Genomic DNA, 12,661 nt, shown 5'->3' on the forward strand with positions numbered 1-12,661 from the left:
CTTTAAGTGATCATCTCAAAAGGGAGGAATCTGTAATTCTAAAAGTGGAAGATTTCAAACAGAAAACTTTTTAGACAGACTAAAAGTAGAAAATTATTGGAACATCTCTACCTATACCCTTCTGAGTTCCTGGAAAAAGCCTTGATCTATCCCAGCTGAGGACATAACATTGCCTCAGCTGCAGAACCTTGCTTTGTTCTTATTTCTGTGTCTACTCCTCCATGTCATATCTGATGTCCACCCCGAGGCTTTCATGTATAACATGATGTAATTAATACACAAAAAGACTCCATTACAATTTCAAAGAGTACCTGAGTGAGTAGGTCCCATGGACAAGCCCTGTATGATCTTAAGCATTGATTTGGCCCTTTGTTGAGGTTAAACAAGCTTCATAAGACTATTTCCTTCAGGGGTGATACCACAGCACAGATAATCCAGTCAGGAACAGTGTAAGAAGGGTCTGTCTTCTCTTGTGGCTTGAATGTTTTATCTTTAAAGCTACCTATTTATAGCATTTCTCAGATGAATGCTAAATTAGTGTCTGCCATTTTTAAAACAACACTTATCTGTTCTGGTGAAATCTTTTTATTTTTGAGACTATGTACCTTGTGCATGTAGTCATACTGCTGGGAATGACAGCTGCAGTTTGAGTCAAGTCACACTAGCAACAGAGTTTTGCCATTACCTCTTACTTACCTTTTTATCTCCGAGACTATTTCTTCACTTCTTCTCTTCTCTTCTCTTCTCTTCTCTTCTCTTCTCTTCTCTTCTCTTCTCTTCTCTTCTCTTCTCTTCTCTTCTCTTCTCTTCTCTTCTCTTCTCTTCTCTTCTCTTCTCTTCTCTTCTCTTCTCTTCTCTTCTCTTCTCTTCTCTTCTCTTCTCTTCTCTTCTCTTCTCTTCTCTTCTCTTCTCTTCTCTTCTCTTCTCTTCTCTTCTCTTCTCTTCTCTTCTCTTCTCTTCTCTTCTCTTCTCTTCTCTTCTCTTCTCTTCTCTTCTCTTCTCTTCTCTTCTCTTCTCTTCTCTTCTCCTCTCCTCTCCTCTCCTCTCCTCTCCTCTCCTCTCATCTCTTCTCCTCTCCTCTCCTCTCTTCCTCTCCTCTCTTCCTCTCCTCTCCTCTCTTCCTCTCCTCTCTTCCTCTCCTCTCTTTCTTTCACTTTTGGTTTGGAAGGCACCTTAAAGATCATCTCGTTCCAACCCCCACGCTCTGGGCAGGGACACTTCCCACTAGATCAGGTTGCTCAAAGCCCCATCTGACCTGGCCTTGAACAATTCCAGGGAGGGGGCATCCACAACTTCCCTGAGCAACCTGTGCCATTGTCTCATGACCCTCACAGTGAAGAGGGTCATGAGACCCTTCCTAATGTCTAACCTAAATCTACCCTTTTCCAGTTTAAAGCAATTACCTCTTGTCCTATCTCTACATGCACTTATAAAAAGTCCCTCCCCGTCTTTTTTGTAGCCTTCTTCTGGGCTTTGGAAAGCTGCTTTACTACTCTTCATAGATGAACTTCTGGATATTTCCAAAGTGTTAGTTCAGTGGATGGGTAATTTTGAGCCTGTCAGTAATATGTGCCTCATGTCAGAAGAGAGATGCTAACCTGGCTGTATCTCAACTTAGTCATCACTGTGGTTACGTGTCTCCAGAGCAGCTCACGTGGGAGAGGCTGTGCTGCTCATCAACCAGGGTTAGACACATGTTTAGCTTTAGCTACAGATGTTGACAGGCAACACTGTTAAACCTGCTACCACCTATGGTCTGAAATTCTTACCCTGGGAGGTGCAGGCACTGCTGGCCAAGGAGCAGAGTGGGAGCTGCAGCCGGTCCTGGTGCAGGTGTCTAAGAGCTGGGCTCATTCAGCCGGGGAGAGACATGAAGTTGAAAGCTATTGTTGTCTTCAGCAGCTGCCTGGGTTAGAGCAGAGGTCAGTCAGACTCCTCCCAGAGGTGAGCAGGGAAAGGAAACCTTCATATGTTGGAGCAGAAATTCTGATCGGACATAAAGGGAATTTTTTTTTCACTGGGAGTCTGTCCATTATAATGACTGTGAAAGAGGTTGGGTGGGTAACACCATAAACATGCTTTGGAAGTTGTGTCTTCCCCTCCCCTGGCCCTATGGGGCAGCTGTAGTGAGCAGCTCAGCTGGAGGTGGTTGCACTGTGAACAGCATCTGTACCACAGGAGCTTCAAGGCTACTCATCTGGGAATCACCCAGCTACTTGCTCTTGTGCCTTCAAGGTATTTTTAGGAATAATAACAGCTTCTTTAATATCTACTGAACTCTCTTTAAGGACATATAAATTGGAATCCATACATTTCTGACTTATTGTTTTAAGCAGCCGTGTGTTTGATACACAGCAAATGTTATATATAATTTTTTCCCTATTTCTAAATATGGTACTGCTTTTCTGTTGCCCTGAGTTCTCTTCATCATTCAAAGAAAATCCAGGGGGTCACATAGATATGCCCAGGCTGTTTCCATTTCAGGCTAATGACAGGCAAGAACAAATTCTAAGGTAGAGTGCAGTTTAATACTGCTGCCAAATTCTTCAGGTTTCCCCTATAGAATTGTTTATGGTCTCACAAATGATTCCCTGGAAAGTCAATCAAGATAAAATCAGTGCATATTTTCTTCTTCAGCCCAGCTATCTGTGCCAAAGCGCTATGTTTTATGGCAAAAAGCCAAGGTACATTTCCAAATGTAATACCTAACACCAAGTCTTTCTGTATCAGATGGTAATAGGAAGAGGACTTGCAGATGCTGGCCTCTGCTATGTACTCAGTTAACTTGGCAGAGTCTTATTCTGATAGGATTCCACTCCTGATGGGATGCTTGCAAAATCTGTCAACCTAGATGGATGCTTGGTGCTGAATAAGCTTTGTTTACTGTCTGTCTGTGTGTTAGAAATTAGTTGATCACCTTCTGGCCAACAATCAGTGCTGAAGTTTTCTGTGCAAGAATGACTTGGAATCTTACTTAATGTTATCTGAATCATGTAGAAACAAAAATAAATATTGCAGATGTGAATGTGTGCAATACAATTTATGTGAGTGTCCCTATGTTTTCTGCCTGAACTGGAACAAAGGGATGTCTTCTACTCCTTTTGTTTCCAAGACAATTCTTTTGCAGTCTCAACCAGCCCCTCTTGACAGAATATAAGTCCAAGAAAGTTCTCTTTATAGTATTTGGAATTAAGTACTGCCCTAATATTTTGTTAACAACTGTCTGCCTCTGTTTAGGTAACCGAAACAGATACATCCAAGGAAGCTGCTGGCAACTGAAAAACAGAAAAGTGGAATTACAGCCAGAATCAAAATAATACAAAGGGACTGGTTTGTTCAGAGGGAAGAATTTGGTCATTAGCCATGCCAAAACTTGCTTTTATTGGCAGAAATGGATGAGAGCACATTATGTTACCTCAACATCCAGTTTACCAGGTCACACACTGTCAGAGGCCTAGTCAGCTCCCTGGTCCCTCAGAGATAACAAAGCCATGCTGGGTCCTGGTTCAGGAAAAGCTTCTCTATGTGTGTCTTCAAAAATAGGGTATTTAGCCACCCTCTCCAATGGCAACAGGCAGCCCTTACAGGGAAACCCCTCTGTGATACAGTTTTGTTTTCTGCTTCGTCCCACTTTGGAAGGGCTCTGATGTCAAGGAGAGAACATGTTGAGACAGCAGCAACCACTGCTACTGTGGCTGCTCAGTAGCCCTACACTGGACACCTCCTTGAAGTCCTCCCTAGATAAATAGGCTACCACCTCAAAGAGCCCACGAGGTGAGAGACGAACCATCAGAAGTAGAAAAGACCAGACCTGCCCAAACTGTTGCTGAGGATGGGGAATTTTTGGGGGCAGTATTTTCAGGAACAAGGCAGAGGGAAAGACTTGCTCTCCTCTGCAGCAGAACAGTCATTAGAGAAATCTCTGGAGATGGCATAGTATGGGATTTTGCAAAACATTAATGTCTTCTGAACATTTCTGGATTATTATAAGAATCTTGTTTTCTCACTCATTGGCTCTGAGGCCCTACTAAGTAACACTGCAAATACTGAAATGAGAAAAACGAGGAGGAAAACTCAGGTCTCTCCTAACTTTTTGTGCTTTATCATCTCAGAAGGTGCCTCAAGTGCTTTTCTTTTCCTCTCTGAAAGTTGTTTATACCTCCAGGGAGAGACTCTAATAGAAGAAAACCATTAGATGGCTATAGGAACGTCAGCAGGAGAGTATTGCCTTCTCTTGATTCTCTGAGAGCAAATGTGCAGCTGAGCCTGCTAATGTGGACAGATGCTTGAACAGCATCTTTACACTGCAAAAATTCAATAGCTCAAACTTCTATTAACAAAAGCATTTGTTAATTATCATACCACAGTTAAAAGACATAGAAAGACATGGAAATAGAAAGCAAATAGATTCACTTGAGAAATAATAAAACAATAGTAATAACAGAAGTAATATCTGGCTATGTTGATCTAATGAGAATGTACTCTTTCTGGTTTCAGCTACTTACCTCTGCCTCAGTGTATTACATGGCTGGCACATAATTTACCTTTCTATCCAAAACATAAACATCAAAGATTTTTCCAAGTCTTCTCAGGATGAAGGCAACAGGAACCTTAGGAAACCTATCAGCCTATATGGTAAGGATATGTTTGCAATGATCCACTGAGTGTTCACTTCAGCAACAAAGGTTCAGTCAATAGAATTATGCATCTTTGGTCATACATGTAACAGTTCATTGGACTGTACAACAAAGGGATCTCAAGCTGTTTTCATAGTCATTTTCAGATGTTGTCTAAGAAATCATCTAAAGATTTGAAGAAGGACTGGTTGCCCTCCTCAGGGGAAAGGCCTATATATGATCTAAAGAAGAGATATCCAATGGCTCCTCAAAGGACTGACTTATTGTGATTTGGTCTCCACCAGCAAATAAAGTGGCTTGGGATTTTATTTACAGTCCAGAGTGATCTGCAAGAGCACAGCCAGGAAAAAGACTGCAGTAATTCATTGAGCTTTAAACTTTTAAAAAATAATTGGACATCATTGTATGAGGAGCCTCTTTTTTTATTGCTGTTACACATATCAATGAAGTTCAGTGTTTTAATGATTCACTGTGTACTTCTGGAAACATGGTGTTCACATGGAACAGTGTATTATGTATTATGGTTCCATTATAACATTGCTGGATTAAGATCATATGATGCTAGAGATGTAATGTTTCAAATCAAATATTAATCTCATTTTAACTGTCCTGAAGATGTTACAGTGGAATAGAATAAACATCCTTTGTTAAATTACACATCTACTCCCAGGCACTCTGTATATACAGGTGTGAAGAGCTCAGAAAGAAAATATTTGTAGTAATACCTTATTCATCCACATCCTGTAGAAGGTCTCTCAAAAAATCAAAGCAGGTCTCTATTACTCTTTTCCCAAACATTTCAGGGAAGTTATAGTAATAGAAGTCACATTGTACTCTCCCATAATGCTGAGACAGCAACACTGTCCAAGTATGTTACCAAATACATGCTGGCATATACCAGGGCACAGCATGTTCTTGAATTGCTGTACCTGAATCACTGAGACAGAGCTGGAGTAAGGCAATGAGGTCTTGCAGTGTGCTGGTGCCTCCCCAAATCACAGAAATTACAGATTCACAAAAGATGGTGTGGAGGGGAAAGTCTGTGTACATGGTGCAGGCGATGCTCAACAACTGGCAGGATGAATCTGTTTTGTAATGAATTGACCATCTCTAAATGGTTCCATTTATTTTATCAAAAATTTCCCAAATAAACCAGTTCCCAAAGGAACTTCATGGTAAGAAGGAGGTGAGAAATTGTATGTTTCTGCTCTAATTAGGAAAATATGGGTAAATAGAAAGGACATAGTGTAAAATGACAGGTCAAATGCCCGCTGTTTGAAAGTCTCTTATAAGAAAGCAGGGCCAGACTCACAGCTGCTTTAAATCACTTACTTCCCTGTTAATGATCTGAAACTCATTTGTTGCAAATGTGACATCCTCCTAAAGAATGCTATGTGGCAGTACTCTGCAGTAATTAAAGGTTTTGTTGCAAGCAGGGAGAAATCTAGAGTGTTTTGCTCCTGCAGAAGAGTAGCCTTTGAATGGTAGTTTTGTAAATGAGCCATTATGACCATAAGTGAGAAGATTTGGAAAATCAGAGCGAGAGGAACTGTGTTCAGGCAATGGATGCAACTGTCCTGAGTACAACGTGGTCATTAATGTCCTTACAAAAATCAAAGTAAGCACACAGATGTTTGGCAGCTTAAATCCAAAACTATATTTTGACTGCTGTCTTCCATGGGTTTGCATCAGAGTAATTTTAGAAAACAGTAACCTATAGGTGGCATTGAAGGATAGAAAATTATTCCAATTTTGCACATGTCCAGTGCTGCCACACTTGGTCACACAGGACTGTTAGGAATGTGTTAATTTTTTGTAAACTGTGAGTGTTACAGTGTCATTCTCAGTGGCACAGGCTTGCCAGAAATGTGCTTGCCCTGCTATGGTTCCTGAGAGCTGCCAGCTGCCTTTCTCCACAAACTTCTCTGTCATGCTACAGACTCTCTTCTTCTATCTTTAGGTGTTGAACCGGCAAGCTGGCTGGATAGAACTCTGGGTGTGGACTATGGCATGAGCTGAGCTGCAGCTACCTCTGCCTTCCTCTGCTCAGGGCAATGTGAGCCACGTAAGCTGAGCACACATACGCTCTGCTGCAGCCTGCTTCTTGGAGAGGAAGATCTCTGCAGACTCCAAACTCCAGGTTGACCCATACAGGAGCAACCTATTCTCCAAAACTGAGCCTGCATTCCTCTCACCCATGCAGGCCAAGCTTCACCTGCTTGAATTACCCCATAACCTGGGATTTCATCTCAACAGAGTCCTTTGAATTGCCTAGATACTGTCCTTATACCATACCATACCATACCATACCATACCATGCCATACCATACCATACCATACCATACCATACCTCATCCTTCCTGGCACCAGGAGATTCTGGTGTGCACTTATTTCCACGCATCTCATTACAGCTGGAGATCCCCATTCAGAGAAGAAAGCAGCCACAGCCTTTTTATCTCCTAAGCTGCCAGCATTGCCTGGCTTTTCTAAATTCAGAGGGCTGCAAGGCCTGCAATACCCAATCTTACACTTAAAAGGGTTTTTCTTAATGAATCTAGGGTTTAGATATTGCTCATGTATAATACTCAAGGTCAGACCTTATTTTGCCATTGTCATGATGTTCTCCTTTGCATAAGCAACCTGTCCACACTGAGCTTTTTTCCCTGCAAATTTTGTAACGCATTGTACAGGAGTAATTAAAGCAGTCTGTTTCTACAGCACGTTCTGTCTGTTTCTCCTTTTCATTATTAGATGTGATGACACATTTGCCTGTGTGGCTTCCCACAGATGGCACTGAAATTTTGTGATCAAATTGTAAGAGTAAACCAACTGTCAGCTCCCATCACAGCTTCTTGTATTGCTTCACTGGTGTAAGAATACTGTTTAATAAAGGGCTCCTTCTTTTTAAAGTGGTACAGTTTAAAGCAAGGGATATCTAATTCAACACTAAAAGATTCAAGGCTCTATTGAAGTTTTATATTTTAATTACAGATTCTCTTTGCAAAAGCTTTTAAAAAGTCAATGTATTAAGAATTCTCATTCCAGTTTTTTTCAAGGCAATTGGTCTTTCAAAAGTTCAGAAGTTTCACTTAAACACTTTAGAAGCAAATGTGAAAATCACTGAAGCATTTTACAGAAATGTGCTTTTTTCAACTTCTAGAAATATATCCCTATGAGGCTTTAAAAACACTGATAAAAACAAAAGGACTTAATTTTCTTTATGTTGCTTTTGAAACATATATCTTTGAACCAACTTTACTAAAATTATCATATTTGTACAATAAAAAGAAGTGAACATTGTTAGAGAGTCTGTTTAAACCCCCAGGTAATTTTCATGAATAAAATACAAAATAATATAGGTAGTGAATAATTCAAATGCTTTGAAAATTCTGGCCTCACAATAATCAAGTGTAATATAATGTGCACACACAAAAAGAGAAAAATCAGATATGCTGCATGATTTTATTTGGTTCAAAATAAAAAAAATGGTTTATAGGGAAGACAGATTTAGGTCAGAAGTGCCCAGTGCAGTGCTAATACAAGGCATATATGTGCCTGGTACCAACCAGCCCACCTCAGCCTTCTTTGAATAGATCAGACTTGCCTTGGGGGATCTGACATTGGATCTGACGTTTAGGAATCTAAGGAGAATTTCTGCTTGATAATTCAGGTGCTGGCAGGACAGCACAAATGAGGCAGATCAAACATTTATTTGTGGTTTTAGCTTTTTCAGCTATTTATGAATTATCTGTGAATAGAATTGGAATTTGACAGATTTGTTCAATATTCAAAATATTCAGAACATATTTCAGGCTATGTCTTGTTTGCAAATTATTTGTTTGCAGTACTGGTGTCTATTCAACTGTTTGCTGTGTATGATCCTTTGCTGATGGTTGGAGGAGCAAAAGATTATACAACAGAAAAAAGAGAAATTGAACTTCCTCATGCTAAGAGGCACCTACATGAGCAGCAAACAACCTCTGCCTGTGAGGTCAAGCTGTGGTTTTCATGCAGAGAGCAGGTGAAGGCAGCTGGTATTGCTGGGCCTCTTTCTTGGTTCACCCAGATCCCAGAGCCACCTGGACCTTTTCCCACCTTGATCCTTCCCCTAAATGTCCTATAGGCAGTTTTGTGCTCAAACCCCTGCTGGACAGGACTCTGAGCAACCTGATCTAGTTGAAGATATCCCTGCTCACTGCAGGGGGGTTGGACTAGATGACCTTTAAAGGCCTCTTCCAGCCCAAACCATTCAATGATTCTATGAAGAATCCTGTGAATTTTACACATTTGTCTCCCCATGCACACCCAAAATAAGTCTCACACCCCTGCAGACAATCAGCCCTTGGTTCGCCTGTGTTGGCTGGGGAGGGGGAACTTCTCCAGTGGGTTTCATGCCAGGGACAGTGGCCTGTCTGACCTCCTGGGATGGTCTTGGAGCAGCTGATTTGAAGGCTCTGTTTTTATTTTCTTTAGTAGGGCTGATGTGCAATTTACTAACCTTTGGTCAGAGAACCAAACTAAAAGATCTGGGTATCCCCCAGACTTTCCATCAGCATTACACAGTGAGGGGGAACCTGCTGCAGCAGGGAAAGTGGTGAAAACAGCCAGTGATCCAGATTTGGGTGTAGAGAGGGGAAATCCCTCAATATAGAACCCTGGTACCTATCACTAATCCCAGGTTGACACTTCCACACTAATCAGACACTCTTCCATCTTCTGGTACTCTCAAGAGGCTGATTAAACAGAGGGATCAATGGATGGTTTCACAGTAATTTCACACTCAGAGAGGATTCCTTTCTCCTCTCGCTGTAATTAAAATAACTGACATTTTTCTATGTTAATAAGCTATTTTACTTCTTGGCAGGGCTTGTTGGGGCATAACGAACTTCAGCATGGACTGGTTTGCTAATGTATATTGTCCTTTTCAGTTCTATAGATACAGATGGTTTCTCAATACCACATGAAAGATCAATTTGACTAAGATACAGTATTTAGTATTAGAATTTCTCATGCGCATATCAAATAGTATTTTTAAAGGTCATAGCAATTTAAATTGTGATCTGATGAACCTTGCAGTTTAGTGCATTATGCATTAGATGTACGTATTTTCAGATATTTAAGTAAAGGACTTAAAACCCCATTATTTTATGATTTTATTCTGGAATTGTTTTTTTCTTGACTGGTAGTCTTTAGTAGCTTTGCCTTTGACAGAAGCTGTGTGATTTACTTCTACAGTCCCCCCTCAGCCATGGGGGGGATGCTGTTCCCCCAGAGCCTGGCATAGGAAGAAATGAGATCACAAAAAATTGCCAGACTCATTTCAGCAAGTTAGAAATGAAGTGTCTGGATTTTAGAAAAAATCTGGTCAACTTCCTAAGGGTCTTTTTAAATTGCTGAGTGTAAATTGTGATTGGAAATGACTGTTAAAGATCTTGGTTGAGCAGGTTAAACATCTGCTGGATTTATTACGGTTTTATTTGTACTTCATCTGTAACTGGCATAATTAGGCCAATCAGAGTAAGCGAATAAAATCTAATTTACTCTCTAATGGACCAAAAAGGAACGAATAAACACAGCACTACTAGATCCAAATGATTAAACATGTCTCTGAGGTATTTTCTTCTATTTTGGCATAGAAGAATCATGGTGTTTATGCTATAATTAATCACTAAGGACTGATGTAAACTAGTTTGAGCACTCATTCATTTTTCATATGGTTTCATAAAAATGCTAAACAAAACATGTGAATGCAATGAAAAAAATTCCACTGGGATTGGGTACATTTATTTATATAACCATTTACCTTATGGCTAAGATCATTATAGGATTGATACAGAGAGACATATTTATCAAATTGGATGAAAATATGTTGTGCGAATCTTTTTTACATTACCAGGCCTTTTAAAGAAAAAAATTCAGTACATGTGTAAGTAGCTGTCTAGGATGCACATACCATGTTTGAGTTCATTAGGTGACCACCAAAAACTAAAGTTACATAACCAAGATTAATGTGATGTTTTAAAAGTGTATGAAATGGAGCTGCATCAACTTTGCAGTAGAAGCTGGACACTATTAAGTTTGGAGTTCTTCCTTCTTCCCACCACCAGCACAAAAATCTCAGCTTACAGCTGTTTACTCACACTGCCATCTGGAAAGAGGATTTAATCTAAAATAAGTAAGCTAAATAAGAAATCTGTTTAAAGCATTATTAAACATACCACACAGCATGATTTAACCTTATCTTGTAAAAACGACACTTTCTTTTGGAAAAATGGCTTTTTTTGTGCAGCGTATGCTACTTGCCTTTCAAATTTCAGGAGAGCCCATTTATGAAATAATTTCCTTCAGTGCTTCTGTAGACATTTCATCAGACCAGGAGGCAGCTGCAGTCCCCATGGGGTTGCTTTGCACACCCTTGTTTCTCATTGCACCTTTTCTGTCAGCACATACATGTTCTTCCATGGAGTCATGTTCTAGCTCTTCCACTGTAAGAGAGAGAGAGTATTGTTGTGTTTGAATAGGCTGGAAATAACAAATACATGGTAAACAGGAATGTATTTTATTTCATGGTGAGACTGTCAAAAATGCCAGTCTTCTGCGAGGACTAAGATTTTCCACAAAAACCTTAAGTTCTTCTTTGTCAGGACTGTGTTAGGGCATCTCTAGGGCAGACACATGATGGAACTTGGAAAAGATTCAAAATTTTTTATGAGAAAGCATGTTGCTCTGGAACTTCTAAGTTTACTTGGATATTTAGCAAACAACTGAAGATAAAAATAGCAGGGTGTATGCTCTAAAATCAGTACTTTCTACAACTGAGGCTGTCATCATTCATCAAATCACTTGCTTAAATAGCAAACTAACAGTGGCAGTTTTCAGTCTGGGCTTCTACAATATCTAGCATGAAGGAGTCCTGTCCCACAGCTGAGGCTTCAGAATAACATAACCATCAGACATACTATGTTGCTATAGCAAATTTGCCACTGTCTTGGCATAGATTGTAGAGCATATTTTTATCAGTCATTACCATTCCCCAAAATATTTTTGCAAGTGGGGCCACCAAGATGAGGCAATCATTTCCACAACCCATGTCAATGTGTGATTCCTGGGATAACTGGGAGGTGAGCTGCAGCAGTGGCATGGGCACCTTCTTGAGACCCTCCTGAGGCAAACCTGAACTGGGCTACAGTGTCATACGGCCTGTGAACACAGCTCAGCTCTGACTGGTTCTTAAGTCACCTCCAACTAACTCCTAAGTTTTCTTTTCAGTACAGAACCATCTTAAATCATGAGGGACCTGTTTGATTTTTCCCTGAAATAGCATAGAAGAGCATAGATAGTCAGTGAAAGCCAAGATGGATGTATATATAAAATTAATGTAAATATATGAAAAGATTAATCCTGTGCTAAATGTCAAGTGTACATGAAAATTTTACTTTCTAGCAGGTATAAAGTGAATAAACTCAAGCATTAATGCTCAGCCACATACCCATGTAAACAAGCTATTCACTTACTTTCCATTTGTTTGGGTTGCTGCTATCGTGTGACACAATCCTGATGACAAGAACCAGACTCCCAGGGCATTTGTACCATGCATATTTTATATCAGGAGTGAGATGCATGCCACAAGCCTGCTGGATAATCTGCAGATCTTTTGCAATAGTCTTTTCTTCATAATGTTTTATTTAAGGAATCAAATCAATAAACCTGTTACTGTAATACTGTCCAACTACCCGTTGCCTTTGGTGAATGACTTTTGGGATCAATGATCCATAGATTCAGTTCAAAGGATGCCCACACTCTGCCTCACTGCCCCAGGAAAATTGCTGTTGCTGAGTCACTGGTTATGAACTCATTCATCTCAAGGAAAGAGAATTCTGCACACAATATTTTCAGAGATGAGTGTGAGAATAGATGTTGAAATGCAACATCTGCCTACAGATTTCTGTTTCTCTGATTTCTACTCAGACTTACAGTTGGGTGTTAATTAACTCAGTTCTTACATGTATGTAAAGGACAAAACA

This window comes from Heliangelus exortis, chromosome 2 (genome assembly GCF_036169615.1).
Source record: "Heliangelus exortis chromosome 2, bHelExo1.hap1, whole genome shotgun sequence".
NCBI lineage: Eukaryota > Metazoa > Chordata > Aves > Apodiformes > Trochilidae > Heliangelus > Heliangelus exortis.